Source organism: Hemicordylus capensis, chromosome 1, assembly GCF_027244095.1.
Source record: "Hemicordylus capensis ecotype Gifberg chromosome 1, rHemCap1.1.pri, whole genome shotgun sequence".
In the NCBI taxonomy this organism is placed as follows: Eukaryota; Metazoa; Chordata; class Lepidosauria; order Squamata; family Cordylidae; genus Hemicordylus; species Hemicordylus capensis.
In genome coordinates this window covers 325,960,221-325,977,919 of record NC_069657.1, presented here as the reverse complement: position 1 = coordinate 325,977,919, position 17,699 = coordinate 325,960,221, and the positions used below count along the sequence as shown (strand labels likewise).

Here is a 17,699-nt window from a genome sequence, read left to right as displayed (position 1 = left end):
ATGCTGCCACAAATATGAAAGAAGGTTTTCAATGATATAACAAAAAATTCCCAAACCTTGCGGTGAGATACTGCACATAAACAGCTTAGCATAAAGGTAACATCTGAAGAGATTTATGGTGACTTCAAGATAATGATGACAACAACATACATCAATATTTCAGATGATAGTGAGCTCGCATTTATGGATGCCCTCTAAATTCTATCATTATGAGAAAGGGTTACTAATCTCTTCATTTTTTCAAGCCTTGTTTATCTGTGCTTTTACTAAGGTTGTGTAAAGTTGTACATATCTCAGGAGCAGAAAAAATGTGCTTACAACATAAACATATGGCTAAATAGGGTTTAATACAAAAAGAATGTATTTTCTTTATTCATGAGCACCCTCTCCATTTTCCATACATAATGAAACTTTCCTGAATCACAGCTGTAGATGTTTAAAACTGATGTTTAGCACAAACAAAACGTCTTGAGACATTTCAGGTACCACTATATATTTCAACAGCAGAAGTCTTGACTTGTTGTTTCAAACTGAGTTCACAACAGAAGTCTTAATAGTCACCAGACAACTCCTGTTCCAGAATACTTGAGAATACTTCAATTCCAATTCTTGAAAAAAGAGGGGAGGAAAATATATCCCTTATCCCATTCTTCTAATTCTCTTCTTGCTGTCTAAGAAGCGTACAGCAACCAGAACCTGAGCCCTCTGGCTGAGCAGATACTCTATAGTAAACAATGCAAAGATTAGAACATTAACAATAACTTGTAGGATAAAGTGTTTGTTCAGTTGCAGCAGGGAAGCAACCTGCCTAGAGAGCAGGAGGCTGTAGGTTTGATTCCCCACTGGTGTGTTGCCCAGAATATGGGGAACTCCTATATCAGCAGCAGCAATATAGGACGGTGCTGAAAAGAGAAGGCAATGGTAAACCACTCCTGTATTCTACCAAGAAAACCACATGGCTCTGTGGTCACCAGGGGTCTACACCGACTCCACGGCACAAACTTTTTTCAGTCAGATAAGCATAAGGAAGGACCACTGATGCATAAAAGGAATACCTATTGATTCTTGTGAGAAACGAAGCTAGGTCATCCCTAGCAATGTATTTTTCAGCTTGTATATTTACAGTGACAAAAACCAGCTCTGACAAGATTGTGACAGCACAGTGAGTAATTCCTACAGCAGAATGCTGTCAGTCTTGGCAGCCATGATAGAGACTACAAACTTAACTTCCTGACCTGTTTCTTTACTGACCCTCATTTTTGAGGTTTATTTGGAAACAAACCTAAACAGAAGCAGAAGCCATGTTATCTGAATCCAAAAGCGTTATTGCAGCAATATGCAAACCCATAATCAGGTTTTAATAATGTGAGCAAGGCCTCATCCCTGGAATCTATAGACATTGCTATCATCAAGGCTTGAAATAGTGATGCTGAATCTCATGCTGAATTATAGTTTTCCAGGCTCTGGTTAGCACATCTTTTAGAAATCATTGACACAGACATGTACTGAAAAGTGGACAAGAATCTAACATTATTACATGTTGATTCACATATTCTCTAACCTAAAAATCACAGCACACATGGCAGTATTGACATTTTAAAAAATACTGCTATTCATAAACAAGAAAGAAATATCCATTATTTCACAATTAAATAATCTACCTAAACATTTGAGGCATACATACCTGTCACTTTTCCTAAGGGTTCTTGCCAGCACTAGATATAGTGGTTGAGCTATTGTTTTTAGAGCAAAAGCACAGAACTTTAGCTCATAGCTGCTATCCCTTGCCAAAGACAGTGACAAATTTTAAGGCTAAGGAATAACTGGATAACACTCTTCAGATCAATTTATCAATAGAGTTCATAAGAAACCAATACTGATGTGAATTTAACTGTCCTGGGATGTTATGTAAAGAATCCATTTCTCTCTCTTATCTTGTATACATGGTGGCTGAGCAGATCCATAGCCTTTGCCAGTATCTTGAGTCAGATCCAAATCCCATTACCCTTTGTCATGAAAAGTGCAACAGAACTTCTACAATTTCCATAAGAAATTCCGTATTATTTCCAGAAAGTGTACAACTGCCAATGTGGAACAATAACCTTTTTCCTAGAAAGCACCAAATATAAAGCTACACCATTTAGGCCGGTAAAAGCTTTTTAGTAAAACAGAAAAAAATATACAGGTGTTGAAGATAAATTTTCTTCAAGTGCTAAACTATAGGGATGTGCAAAACGTTTCGGGCACAGAACGATCAGTGCCCGAAACAGCTAATTTCGGGTGATTCGGGGCCGAACCGAATCACCCACGAAAAGATCCGAGAAATTTCGGGCACGAGCCAAATCACCTGAATTTTGTGCCTGAAAATTCGGGTGATTCGGACCTCCATTTTTTTGCCTTCTTTCCCCCCCTCCGTTTTGAGCTATGACGTCTATTTGAATTTCCCGCCTTTTTGCGTCCCATTGACTTCAATGCAAAAAGGTTGGATGTGACGTCTGCTCGAATTTCGGGTGCCAGGGGCAAAATAGTGGGGTGGGGTGGTAGTGCCTAATGGGTGGAGGTTACCACCCCAATTGCAGAGGGATTGGGCAGAGGGCTGATTTTTGGTGAATTTATGAAGTTTACGCATCTTTAAGGTTTTCCCTGTGAAAGGTGTATCACTTGACGTCAGGGGGAAAGGGGTGTCCTAGTGCCGGGTGGGGTTGGTGGTAGTGCTGGATTGGGGCAATAAGATTTTCAATGAGACACCATGAATCCACTCTAATTTGCTATCATAGAATCCACACTCAGAATACCTCTGAAACAACAGAACCCTGTACCCCATGGGTTAGAAACTCATGGGGGTGGTTGGAACCCTATGTGCAATACACCACCACTCTCTCTGGGCCACCCCAGCACCCCCCAAGTGCACTTATGGGGCTGCTGAAAGCTCCATTATAACTTATGAGGAAAAACCTTAAAGACGTGTGAATTTCAACAATTTGCCAAAAATCAGCCCTCTGCCCAAATCCTTTGAAAAAATTCAGGTAGCTTCCTTGCCCCTACCCAGCACTACCACCAACCCCACCTGGCACTAGGACACCCCTTTCCCCCCGACGTGAAGCGATATACCCTTCATGGGGGGAAACCTTAAAGATGCGTAAACTTCAGAAATTCACCAAAAATCAGCCCTTTGCCCAATCCCTCTCCACCCATTAGGCACTACCACCCCACCCCACTCTTTTGACCCAGATCCCACGTTATGCCCCCTATCTGCCCCAAAGACACTAAAACTTCAAAAATTCACCAAAAATCAGCCCTTTGACCAATACCCCTGAAATTTGGGTGGTAGCCTCCACCCATTGGGCACTACCACCGCACCCCACTATCTTGCCCCTGGGACCTCCTTTTTTGCCCCAAATTGATTCAGATTCGGACCCAAATAAATTCAGGTCCGAACCGAATCGGGGGGTGATTCGGGAGGGCCATATTCAGCCACAGAACAGAACGGGGGTGTTTCGGCTCGGGTCTGAGCCGAAACACCGAAAATCCGAATTGCACACCCTTACTAAACTGTAGCAAGGCACACATGAATAGCAGAAAGTATCTCATTTTTTTAATGGACAACCAATAGCATTTATGCACAGTAAAACAGAAACAAACTCATGTAGTAGTAGTAGTAGTAGTAGTAGTAGTAGTAGTAGTACCCACATTAGCACCCCCGACTAAAACGGCAAAGAGGCACCTTTTAATGTGGTGATTCTCTTTATTTAGAGAGTAACTGGCCCTATCCTCCCCTAGCACCATACCTCCAGTGACTGTTGCTGGTGTCTATCTTACATTTCTTTTAGATTGTGAGCCCTTTGGGGACAGAGATCCATCTTATTTTTTTTTTTCTGTGTAAACCACCCTGAGCCATTTTTGGAAGGGCAGTATAGAAATTGAATTATTATTATTACTACTACTACTAATGGCAGAAGACCACCAAAATAATCCCAGTGGTAATTGGCGTCCTTGGTGCAATTCCAAGACAACTTGAAAAGCACCTCAACACCATAGGGGCCACAGAAATCACCATCAGCAAATTACAAAAAGCAGCTTTACTGGGAGCAGCCTATATTCTGCGACGATATCTATAATAATAACAGCAACACCACTGATAATAAAATTCAGCCAACCCAGGTCCTTGGGAAGAACTCAATGTCTGGATAAGACAAACCAGTCAATAACACCTATCTGACTGTGTAAACAATAATAATAATAACAATACATTATAATTAGCACCCACTCAGAGAATAGTGTAATAAAAAAACCTTATTTTAACTAAACCTAAGTTTCAAGGAAAAAACATAGAATTTGAATGCAGGTAACCCTATTCCTTTAAACAACAATAGCAACAAGAAACAGACTGACAGGCAAAACAGACAAACGGAACAGACCGACCATAGGCAGAAAGCTGGCTTTGGCTTGGCATGCCATACAAACAGCTTGAGCTTGATTGTGAAATGAAAATAAAGAGCATTGCCATCGTGGCAGGGTGATGCCTCTAGGAGGGAAGTCAATGGAGTATTAAATGGGAAATCATCTGTTTTCAGATTCTCTTTCACCACTATTACATTCCTCCAGTGAGACGTTATCTGGTAGAGGGGACCTTAATCTTCTCATTTTCTGGCAGGAAATTTCATTGCATACAGTGCTGCTATTCATATCATAATGTGCAATCACCCCCTCATAAGAAATTCCAGCTAAAATGTATGCTTGCCCAGCACGGTGCCTCCATTAGTGCATCTACTGCCCACTGAACTCAAAATACTTAATGTAATTCCATTACAGCCTGTTGAAGGTCTCATTATTTAATCTTGGCCTACTTGATGGTTCATAGTTATGCAGACAGCTCCCCCCACCCCCCCACCCCCACCCACAACTGTTTATGTGTCCCCAAAGGGCATTATCCCAATGGTATAAGCCATAAAACAAAATAAGTAAATAATAAAATCTTAATAGCTAGAGAGGCCTTTAGGTCATGCATATTGTCTGTGGTGTGTGTGTGTGTGTGTGTGTGTGTGTGTGTGTGTGTGTGTGTGTAAGTGCGCACACACACAAGTCCATAGATTCCATCTGCCATGCAGTTAATGGGGTAAGAAAATGTAGAAAGCCTAGTATCCCAACAAATTGGCCTGCAGAGAGTTGTCTTACTAGTTTCAGCAGCACAGCTGCTACAAAGTCTGAGGAAGCTGCGAGTTTTACGCAAATTCTATAGAGCTGTACGCAATTAGGATCTCAGCTAAAGAAATGTCCTACAGTTCTTTCTGCTTTTCTGACAAACTAACTGCTAGTCAAACTACACTGTCAAACAGTTTTAAAGACAGATAAAGGGACAAAAGAGGGAAACAATATTTTTCACATCCACTCACTGGGCTGACTATAAATTGTTTCAGCAGGGAATGCACAGAGTAAATCTGCTCATCTGGTAAATGGTTTGAGTTGCTATTCAGTTGTCTGCATTGTCTTTTATGTGGCCCAATTGGTCTTTCAGCAGCAGCTGGATTGAAAGCTGCAGTGCATCACTGTATCGCATTTATCACAACTGCCTCCAGTTTACTGGCCCCCACAACAAACATGAAGATGAAAATCCACAGAGCAGCCCAGACCCAAATAAAATACATCATGTGGCTACTGAAAAGTGGGTTCTACTCTGGGTTTTGGCACCCATGTAGAGGGCTCAGTATTCAGATGAACACTACCTATGTGATTAAGGGACAATGTGTTGGGATGTTCTCCAGTGACGTAAGAGTGAGCACGCTCTCAGTGTGACACTATCCTGAATGTGTGCTGCAGCCAGTTTCTTGTCGGAGTCAGCCCATTTTAAGGCCTCACTCATTGTATCAGTCATTAGTGTATAGATATCGATGGGACTAGAAACTTGGATTGTTCTTTCTGATATCAACTTGTGCTCTCAATTAACTTTAAGGACTGCATTATATGCCCATCACTAAAATGGCTGGTGGGGCAGCAGATTTCCCTCCAACCTTGTGGGAGCCAGGGCAGACATGTCATGTCCCCATCTGCTCATTGGAGCATATGGTTTATCTCGCCCAATGGGGAGTGCAGAGGGAGCTTTACAACCGCACTTGCTCTCCCTGCATTACACAGTGGGAATCCTGGCTGCTACCCACCAGTGTTCCCTCTAACAGTGGTTCCCAGATGTAGTTCACTACAACTCCCAGCAACCCCAGGTATAATGGCCTTTGAGGATTCTGGGATTGTAGTCAACTACATCTGGGAATCCCTGTTAGAGGGAACACTGCCACCCTCCCTCTCTTTCCTTAGTGGGAGACTAGCTGGCTGCCATTTGGAGCCCAGTAGGAATTTGGGGGTGTAGTTGCCCACATTCTGGTTATATGTTTTCAGTTGTTTACTACTGAAGATCTCTGATAGTTTAGTTAATAAAGTGTGGCCCTAGCTTTATCTCATCCATGTGTGTCCTGTCTTCACTGGAGTTCAGGGGCAAAAGATACACACACAACCCAGGACTGCACTAAATTTCTAGCCTACATTCCAGTAGGCTTATGAGATCACCCACCATTCTGTGTGTGTCTGCCCCCACTATCAACTTTACAACACCTGACCAATATGAACCAAATTGGATACAGTTGTAGAGACACATAGGGACACCTCAACGGCATAGTTTGTGATGATGTCATCCACCCATATTCAAGATGATGGATATGTAAACCTTTGAGGCACAGGTGGGCCAACTTGTGAACTGCCTAACTAATTTGAACCAAATTTGCTACACCTGTAGGGACACATAGGGATGTCCCAATGTTGGAGTTTGTGATGATGGTCACCCCAATCCAAGATGGCAGACATGTGAATTTTTGAGCCGCAAGTGGACTAACTTGTGGACCGTCTAACCAATTTGAACCAAATTTGGTACAGTTGTAGTGAGTGACACATAGGGACACCTCAATGGTGTAGTTTGTAATAAAGTCATCTGCCCTGATCCAAGATGGCAGGTGCAAGAGTTCTAACTTGTGGATGGCCTAACTGATATGAACCAAATTAAGTCCAGTTGTAGGGATAGTGAAAAGAAAGTAGGGAGATTCGTTCTTACTATAACAACTTGTTGTATTTTGTTCTTAAAGACAGAAGTCTCATTTACACCAAACTCTAGTAAATGAAATCTTGTGAGTCAACCCAGTCAACTATCACACAGTAGACAAACAAAATGTCACTGCACATTGACATAAGGTGTGTGTGTGTGTGTGTGTGTGTGTGTGTGTGTGTGTGTGTGTGTGTGTGAGAGAGAGAGAGAGAGAGAGAGAGAGAGAGAGAGAGAGAGAGAGAGAGAGAGAGAGAAAATCTGTACATATGCATGCCTGCAAACTTGTCTCTACACAAGATATTACTTCTACTATGTAGTTTATCATGCAACATGTACAGTGAAACTTTATCTGCCTAGATTCATTGATCTAATAAAAAGAAGCTATATAAGTAAATACAATGCCCTCATGAGAATGAACCCATGATGTGGCAACAGTTTCCTGCTATAGCTAATCTAAGTACTGGGGAGTAAGAGGTAAACCTACCAGAGGCACCATAGCCAATAAGAATAATGTACTTCTTAGATATACCAATAAGTTTTAGACATTTTGCTTCCTTCAAAATGCATCAGCTGTGCAAATGTTTAAGCAGCTTGTTGTCCCCATTGTGAAATGGAAGACCTCAGTGCTAGAGTCTCTTCAGAAGACACAGGGTTGTATCGTAAATATTTATTCCATGAATGAAAATAATTCCACTCATGCAAGAAGAAATTTTCCAGATTCTGTCTCCCCTTACCACCCCCGAAAATCTTCTCCTGAAGATTGAGAGATGTTCCCAAACAAAATGGCATGTAACATGCAAGGCTGAAGCAGGAAGGAAAGAAATTGGTGAAAATCATCCCCATCTCTACTGTGTGAATGGAAGTGCCTTCCATCCATGGAAGAAATACTTAGGGATACAACCCACAATTTAGTTGCATTTTAACATCTGTCCATAATAAAAGTATTAGTTCCCATCTAATTTTTCTATCTAATTCATTTCTTATTTTTAAAAGCATACACTTTTTATAATGAATAAAATAAGAGAAATTGCTATTTTTCATACCATCAGCATATAGAAATATATATATTTTTAAATGACATTAAAAAGATATTAAGAGCATTCACATGACCAATGGTTGGGCGGCGAGGGGCAGGGTTTCACCTACCCTCTCCCCAGATGATCCTTTGTGAAATCTTCGGCGTGCGCCCAGACAATCTGCGCTGCTCCATGCAGCACAGATGGTTCAAGGCCAGGACTCATTTTCCTGGCCTCAAGATATTGTACAATGCAGCACATGATAAGCATAGTACATTGGGGGATACCCCCATGAGATGAGCGTTCTAGGCACCTGGCCACCTCCAACCCACCTAATGGGTGTTATAAAACATCTATGATATACTTTTGCAAGATTTAATTTTGCAATAGAATACAAAACAAGCAATGAGGCATTATATATGGGGAAATAGCTAAAGACCACATTAGCTTGATTTCCAAACAGTAGCACAACAGAAAACTGGCTCTGCTTTCAGAGATGTTTCCCTAGAAGATGCATTTGCTAAATCGCATGCCAGAACTGGCTGACCAGTTGTTACTGAGTTGTATCCCCAGAGGACCTATTAAGTACAAGCAAACGTCTAAGAAACCCGATGTTTGGAATTCTGACAACTAAAATTCTCTCTTGATACTGCTTTACTTCCTACTGCTTTATTGACCGACTTCCTCTCTTGATCTTACATGTAAATCAATACAGGCTATTGACACTCAAACTATAACTAACAGGAAAAAAATCAGCTAGGTAGGACACTTTGATTCACAAAACAGGCATTCAGATACTTTTCAAACAAAATGCTTTCCCAGACCAAGAGGAGCAAAAGGATGTAAAGTATAGTTTTAATCTGTAATTGCAAAAGACTTTGATCTCTAGTTATTGAATCAGGATATGACGTGGTGAAAGTTAAGCATTTCTAAGATCTATCTGTATTAATGGTAGAGATGTGCATGGGCTCATGCACAGGCTGGCAGGGCAGGAAGGGGTTCCCTTAAGAAGCCGGTAAAGAGTTCCTTACCTGCTCCTCCCCGCCCTCCCACTTTTCTTGGTGTGGCGCTCTTCCCCATCTGGCTGCGCAGGGCTGCGGCGCTGTTTTCTGCAGCCTTCACGTGGCCGGATGGGGACTGGTTGCTGCACCCAGAAAAGCAGCAGAGCAGGTAGGAGCAGCTAAGGACCTTCTTACCGGCTCCTTAAGGAAACCTCTCTCCACCCTGACAAGCCAGCTTGAACGTCAGCGCCCAAGCCGGTTCACATTGCTTCCCAGAAGATGCCCCAAAACAGCTCGTGTACATTCCTAATTAATGGGAAAGTTAGGTATGTATTTAATTCCTTCCCAGTGAAATTAGTGGGACCTGAAAGTGTTTAAATTTAGCTGTCCCAAGCTGTCTATGAAAATTCTACAAGCATATACTGAATTATTTAATAACTAGAGCTCTTTTCTATCAAAACAGAAATATTCAAAATTATACTATTTTGCATAATTAATTGTTATTTGCAGAATACCTAGGCCATAGTCTTCCACATATGGGAAGAAAAAACCAATCAGGCATAGCAGAAAACCAGTTTGGAAGATACTTCCCCACCCACCCCTGCCCACACAATTAAGATGGGGAATGTGCCAAGAGAATTTGGGTTGCACATAGAACAGTGGTTTGCATGAACTGCCCACCCCAAGTGCTAACAGAATATACTGAGAGGACGTCAGGACATCTAGGAAAGAAGCTGGGATGGAATGGGATCTTCCCCCTTATTAAGCACATGGACTAGTTGTGTGTGTGTTTGAGGGGCAATATCTTCCAAATTGGCCCCAAATACTGTTTTTCCACCATTCTCCCATCACCACTCAGCACACTCGCATTGGCACAGTCAGCATTCCAGGCCATTACAGGGACTGTGAGTTCTCTGAATGACTCTCATATTTGTATCAGTCCTCCTCCTTCTATATTAAATATTACTAATTATTATTTTTACTACTACAACAAATATGTATATTTTTATTAGAGATTTCTATATCAGGTGGTATAGAATTTCAATTAAGTAAGTAAGTAAGTAAGTATATAAATATACCACTTTTCAGCCCCCCCCAAAAGTCACAAAGCAGCTTACATGGAAAAAAGAAATTTGATGGTTTTCTGACCCAAAAGGGCTCACAATCTAAAAACCTCTAAGCCAAAACATGCTTCTTGACTGAGCAGAAGCATAACTAAATAAATAGGAGGCATACACAGGTCTCCCATTCCCCATAGCAGCCTGGTTTGTGGACCGTGTGTGCAAGCATGCACATATACCTGGGAAGGCTGAGGAAAACATGGCTTTACTATACCATGTGAGAATACTAGTACTCACTTGCTTTGGAAAGAGCTCTCTATCTTCTGGATCAAGAGGATGGTTACAAATATAAATAGCCTACTTAAAACCCACCTATAAATCAAAGGGAACTAATTGGTAAGAAAATATTCCAGGTGATATTGCTATTGTTCCACAGTGACATAATGCTTCTCTGTGGATTGCACTATCCTGAACAGTTTGGTGTAATCTGAAAATTTGGCCACCACACTGCTTATCTCAATTTCTAGATCAGCTGTGAACAAATGAAAAAGCACCCATCCCAATACAGATCCTCAGGAGACTCCATTCTCTCAATTGTAAAAATTGTCCATTTATCCCTATCCTCCGTTTCCCTGTCCTTTAACCAGTTACGAACCCATTATTGAACCTACTCACTTACCCTAGAACTGCCAAGTTTATTTGACTCATTTTCCTAGTCCCCAGAGATCTGCGCTGATGGTGCGCTGATGGGAGCAGTGTGGATTGTGTGGGTGTGTGAGTAGTATGTTCCACATGTCTGCTGGAATCATCTGGGGGAAGGTAAGCTCGATATTGCCTTCCCAACACACCCTCCCCGACCACAGAAAATGGTCATGAGCACAACCTTTATATGTTTAATCATTTATGTTTAATTATGGTTTCTATTAATTAAGCTAACTTAAACATTAAGCTAACTGGCATTTAAGTTCCTGGATCTCCCTGGATCCCTTTATTAAAAATTGGTGATACATTGGCTCTTTTAAAACAAGACAATGATACTTAATTCCTACAATACTGCTCACGTGAAGGAACAAGAAGTAAATGCACTGTTACCTCAAAATCATGCTTCCAGCGTGAGCAGAACTATTGCATTATACTATGTGGAGCAATAAAAGCCATTTAGGGTTTTGACACCATCAAGGCAACTCCCAGTCTCTGTACTTCAGTTTGCTCTCATCTCAAAAAGTTCTCTCTTTTTCCAGACAAGATACATTCCAGGGGGAAACGACTACAAAAGAGCCATCTGCATCCAGATTCTGCTCTCTGCCCTTCTTGAGAAGGTCTTTTTGAACTGTTACCTCAGTTCCAAGCATGATTCAATTCTTGTGCTCTGTTCAGGGTTTGTGTGCAGGCACTTGCAGGGCAAGAAAGGCTGGGTGTTCTTAGTCACCATCATATGCCACACATGGGCACACACAAGGTCCACTGAAGCTTCTTTTATACACTCAGGATCTCAAACTTAGTTCAAATAACTTATCAGTAGATTTGATGAGCTCTGCTCCAGTTGTTGTTCTGGCTTTATCGGAGGTATGAAAGGAGGCCAGTGGGGAGGGTGCTCTTGAACCAGTTCAAACATGCACAGATTCTGTTGCTTGTGTATCTCCTTTTGCACCAGGCTACACCAGTTATCAAAGTCCTTTTCTTCTTTACAAAAGAATCCCAATGCTATGGAGGGATCAATATTCAAGATCTTCATCCGATGGGGTACTTGCTGGCAATGGAAGCTATGGTCATCTATTGTGCCATTTTCTTCATAGTCTACAAAAACCTGGGTGGTGTGAGGATCCAAATAGATCAGCTCATTTCCTAAAAATCCTATAAAGTAGTAGGCATTGTTTGGCTTTCCTCCTAAAGCTCCTAAAGACTGTGGCATCTTAAAACACTCCTTAAAAGCATCAGCATAGACTGAATTGATGTGGTTTATCCCTAAGCAAAGAGGTACAATCAAGAGCATAGGCCACAACAGAACCATTCTGGGCTCCTGTTTTGGCTAAACATGTTCCTGTGCGGCAGTGAAGTACAGTGGGCACCAGGACAGTTCTGGAAGGAAACCGGCACATTTTCTTGATATCTTCAATAACCACTGTGTTGTCAAACAGCCAAGGAGTTCCATTCATCAAACAGTGCAAGTTTCTTGAGCACTTAGGTCACAGTATTTGGTCCAAACTATTCCCCAATAGACTTCCCTTCACCAACACCCATCTGTGCCATCTGGTGGATGGAATAACAGCAATCTTTTCTGTCTAAGAAGCAGTGCAAGGTTTTGTGATATTCTTCCGGCTATTTTTCATGTTCCTGCCAATGCCAATCTCTCCCCAAATGTCGGCAGATCAAAGCCTGGGCTAACATCATCTGTCCACATCGCAGCATGCAGCCCCAGCCAGCATCTGAGGAATGGCCTGTACCACCAACTGGGGAAAATTTCTTTCTATAGGTAAACCAAAGATGAGCACTTATATCCAAAAGAAGCTTAGATTTTTTCTGTTTTCAGGTGGTACTGCCTCCCAAAGATCCATGCTGGCTCATCCGTTTCTGGAAGTTCTTCTAGATACTCTGCAGACTCCATCCCCCTCCTCCTCTTCCTCCCATCAGCACCATCCTCATCGCCTTCGCCTCCTGCCTGTCCCGCGACCACCACCTCCTCTCCCCACCGACTTCTCCTCACAGAAAACAACACGACAGCAACGGCCACCCTGGAGCATCCCGGGAGCTGTAGTCCATCCCCAACAATAAAATTGGATCTCAAAGGGCCATGGAGAAATATCAAACGTTGCCACTACTGATTAAGTAAATATTGTGCTTTTAACCTCCTGTCACTGAAATCAATAAGTTATGCTGTCTGTAAGAATGGCTGTTTTAAATTGCTGTGAAATTAGTAACTCTCATTAAAACAAACCATGTTCTACCCAGATACCAGGGTGCAGTTTATCAGCTAGGGAGGTAAAAAGGAGTACAGTGAGGAGAATATATACCACTGAGAACATGATAATTAAATTTGCCAGAGCAAAGTTCTCCTGGTCAGAAAACCAGGAGACTGTTCTTATGATCAGGCAAAACTGGGCTAAGGAAGCCAAGCCCAGTCTTTGCTGCTTGAAAGAACCACCGGCAACTGCCAGCAGCAAACCCACCTGTGAAGCCACCCTCTTAAATGAGGTTAAGGGAGCACTCACTCCCTTAATCCCATTTCCTTGTTCATGTGCAGCTCTGGCTGCTTTTAGCCAGCCAGTGCTGCAGTGGCAATGGGGGTCCGCCTGTCACTGCTGGGATACTTGTGCAGTTCATTAGGAAGTTCCGACAGCTGGGAGGACGCATCCTGATCCCTGACCCACCCACCCCTCGCGCTACCTGGGGCTGCCAGCAATTATCTGGGCGGGCACTCTGCCCACCCAGGGAAAAACAGGGGATCGTCTGCGGGAAGTAAGCATTAGCAGCAGCCTTCTCCCTGCACCCCCTCAAGTCGTTTCTAACTAAATGTGAGAAAGGGTGTGGTGCAGGGATTTGGCAATGGTTTATTAACCCCAAATGGTTGGCAATCCCACTGCTAACCATTTGGCAGTGGGGTTGCCCTAACCCTTTAAGAACTAGAGTCTCAGCTTTCACATTGTCCTGTACACTGCACCACATTTGATGCCAGGATGTCTGCCATGGCCTATTGGAGTTCTGTTCAGTTTTGACTAGTGCACCAGTTGTATCCCTTTCTGTCTCATTCAGACCTGGCCCATGATTATCCATGACTTTGTTACATCTCAGTTGGATTACTGCAATGTGCTTTAAATGGAGCAAAGGCATTTCGTATATGCCCAAAGGCACTCTTGATGTTTCACATGTCGTAGGGCTGACATTACCAAGCTCTGTTGAACCATGGCTAAAACAGAGCTGTACAATTTACACAGATTTGGTGCAAAGATCTCATAGCCCACATACTAAAATGTAACAGTACTGCTGTACAAATTACTGACAGTGTAGTTAGAAAGTAGGAGTTGTTAGGGTACTATGACAAATTCCAACGTTTAAAAGAAATATCAGTTCAATTTCGTTTCCAGTGCAGGTCATCTGGAAATGAGAGTTGGTGACAGTGCAGGGAGGGGAAAGTGGGGAGAAACTTAAGATATACCTCCTCAGTTGTTCGACAGTCTTTAGTATTCAAGCCTGCCTGTCAGTTTCTGCCATGCACAGTGTCCATTGTTTGCCAACACAGTCACTACACTAACAGATTTTCATTCATTGACTTCTAAAGCACTGCTGGAAAAACCTCAAGTATGAAAACTGCTACACAAAGCCAACTCTATGTGATTAAAGCTTGAAATCATTACAAGGATTTTATGTGTTTACCAATGTGTTGAGAAAAATAGCTCTGAATTCAAAACCCATCAAACTCATTAGCACACCAAAGCAATTGCATTTTTATTAATGGTATTATATTGATTGTTTTTAATTAATCATTCTGCTACTTTGCATTGAGAGTCCTTGATGCTAATCAATAAGAATTAAGGATGCAAAAAAAAAAATCTTTATAAAATAATTTTTAAAAAACTAACCTTGCTTTACTGAAAGTTTGTACTGTATATTCTCTGAGGTGTGACATTAACAGACAGTTATTAAAGCAGGCCTGAGAACTTACAAAAAATTCAAAAAACAATTCAGAAATATAGAAAACAGAAAGAAAAATAGTAATGTCTCAATCAAAATAAGAAACGCCAGGGATGTGCAAGTCAAACTTTCTAACTAGCCAAACATTAGGGCAAAGAAGGGACAGTGAGAAAAAACTTAATCAAGTTCCCCGATACCCACTCTGAAGACCTGATGGCAGAATTTAGAGTTCCAGAAACGACTTCACATATAATGCAATCCAAGCTCCTAGACTTGGAAAAGGGAACCATGTGTGTAGGATCCATTTGTGCTTATGACATGCATATATGCAGGATTCCACGTGTGCAAGAGCCATATACTGTATTTGCATGATTTCCCATCCATTTGGAAAAACAAGTGCATAAGCAGGTTTCCATGTGCAAGACACCTTAGGAACATAGGAAGCTGCCATATACTAAGTCAGACCATTGGTCGATCTTGCTCAGTATTGTCTACACAGACTGGCAGCGGCTTCTCCAAGAATCTCAGTCAGGAATCTCTCTCAGCCCTATCTTGGAGAAGCCAGTGGGGGAACTTGGGACCTAGATGCTCTTCCCAGAGTGGCACCATCCCCTAAAGGGCATATTTTACAGTGCTCACACTTCTTGTATCCCTTTCATATGCAAGCAGGGCAGACAAGTCATGCTTGTTACTACAAGACCAGCTCCTTTGTGCCCACAGTTCCTCATATAGCCTGGAATCCATTCAGCACAGAAGCAAGATTCTGCACAGACAGGGCATCTAGGATTTGGACATATTGGAATAAGTCCAGTAATTATTTGTCTGAGTTAACAGTTAACCAGAGACTGTTTCAAACAACCCATCCAAAACACAAATTTTAGTATATATTCACATGCACTCGAGTTTTTTTAGTTAATCTTTTCAAATGTCATTAGAATTTGGCATGGGGAGTATAAAAAAAAATCTATCCTAGACATTTGACTTATGGAACATCTCTGGCCAAAGTGGAAACATTAAGTAGAAAAGCTAATAAAATACATAAACAGACGCAAAATCACATGATGAGCCATCATGTTAGGAAAGAAATCCTTTTTAATTCTTGTATCTAGCAGTTTCTTCCATCAAGAAAGGTTTATTTTGCTTGTTCAGTCAGATGTTGTAAATGCTTCCAAAGTATTTCTGCTAGTGCTCGAGTCTTTAAAAACCTGCTTGTCTCATTGCTCCCACACCCCAGCCTCGTGGAAGACACTGACATATTTCAATTGGGTAAAATGGGCCACAATTTTATTAAATAATCAAATTAGCAAACTTAGTGTGGCATAAATTCCACCATCCCCAACAGTGCAGGCCTACTACAGGCCAGGTTCAGACAATTTTGTCCTTGCCCGTGCCTTGAATGGGTGACACACCCGACTCTTGCTTCATCTCCACCACTGCCAACCCCAAAGGGTCAGGGCAACTTCCAGGGCTTCACACACCCCAAGCAGACTTTAAGGTTTGTGAAGCCCTGAAGCAGGTGTCATGGCAAATCGAAGTCCCCGAGCCGTGAAGCCTCTAAGGACCGATTGATCAATCCACCCTTTGAAACTGTCCAAGGGTGCTCACTGATCTCCAACCCTTCTACACCTCCACCCAGCCCACACTGTTCCTGCCCAGTTGTGACCTAATACTAACTAGCACTAGGAAATACAGAATGGAGTAGGCAAAAAGACACACACACCCAACACAGCCAGTCAGTTGAGAGGCCAAAGATTCCTAATCAGCCCCCAAAAGGACAACCAGCAAAGCCCACTCTGCCTCTCAAGACGAGAGGGAGGGGAAGCCATAAATGAACTGAAGAGGGGAGGGGAGGGGCAGCCTCACCGGTGTACAAGCCCCACATCCTATCCAGCCCTGCCCAATTAGGGCACTCTTTGCAGCTGTTGCTTGGAGAATGGAACAAAGACCCATCCCCCAGCACAAGGCTGCAGGATGGGGCATTCCTAAAAAATTATCAGGCAAACTATGGTTTGTTTGGTTGTGAAAATGGACCTAAATGCTCCTAAGGCCACACATCTGCCTACTGGTTATTTCATATTATTAGGGCTGGTTCACATGTGCAAGCCATCCTTTTCCTACAGACAGTCCTCCCAATTATCCAGGTATAAATGATTGTATAGAAATGTGACGTGTGAACCACAGCCACATGGATGTTCTGTTGTAAAATCTGTATTTATGTTTGTATTTTCTAAAGCCAACATGACAATGAAAATCACAGCAAAGTTTATTAATATAGCATCTCTGTCAGCTTACATTTTACATTTATTTATGTGAATCCAGTTAAAAACATTTTTGTAATGAAAAAAAGCATGTTGCTTGTAACTCCATGAAAACACATGGGGATGTATACGAATAGTCCCAACTCATGCATGCGAATTGTCACAACCTGTCCATGTGACTAGTCTTAACTAATGATCAGACATACCAGCATAGTATATGGAGAAAAACAGACATGTGAACTAGATGGTACACAGCTACTACTATCATTTTTCTAACAATGAAAAACTAGCTGCTACAATTATGGAGAAATCATGGAAACTACAATCATCACATTTAGGGCATTTGCTTCTTCAGATGAATACCCTAAGCACAAGATGAACACCGGGGCAGGAAGGTGACTGATGTGCCAGAGATACACCAGGGGCAGGACCTCCAAACCCTCATTGCACACTGTAAGCATCTCCACTGGAGGAATTTAGAATGACTGAATAGGGTTTCTGTTAGCCTTGTGCATTTCGATTCAGGTACAAAACGTTTTGTGCCCCAAAATGGCAATTTTGGAGGTTTTGTAACCAAAATGAAATCAAGAATTAAAAAACAGAGATTTTTGTTTCCAAATCAAAATGACTGTGTTTCGGAACAAATG

At 42.0% G+C, this 17,699-nt stretch overlaps 1 protein-coding gene and 1 pseudogene across 7 annotated transcripts in view; both read right to left on the bottom strand.

Moving 5' to 3' along the window:
- Window positions 1-17,699, bottom strand: part of GRIK2 (glutamate ionotropic receptor kainate type subunit 2) — an 808,572-nt gene that overhangs the window by 465,369 nt on the left and 325,504 nt on the right. The window lies entirely within an intron of this gene.
- On the bottom strand, window positions 11,650-12,770 carry LOC128337146 (cysteine protease ATG4A-like; annotated as a pseudogene).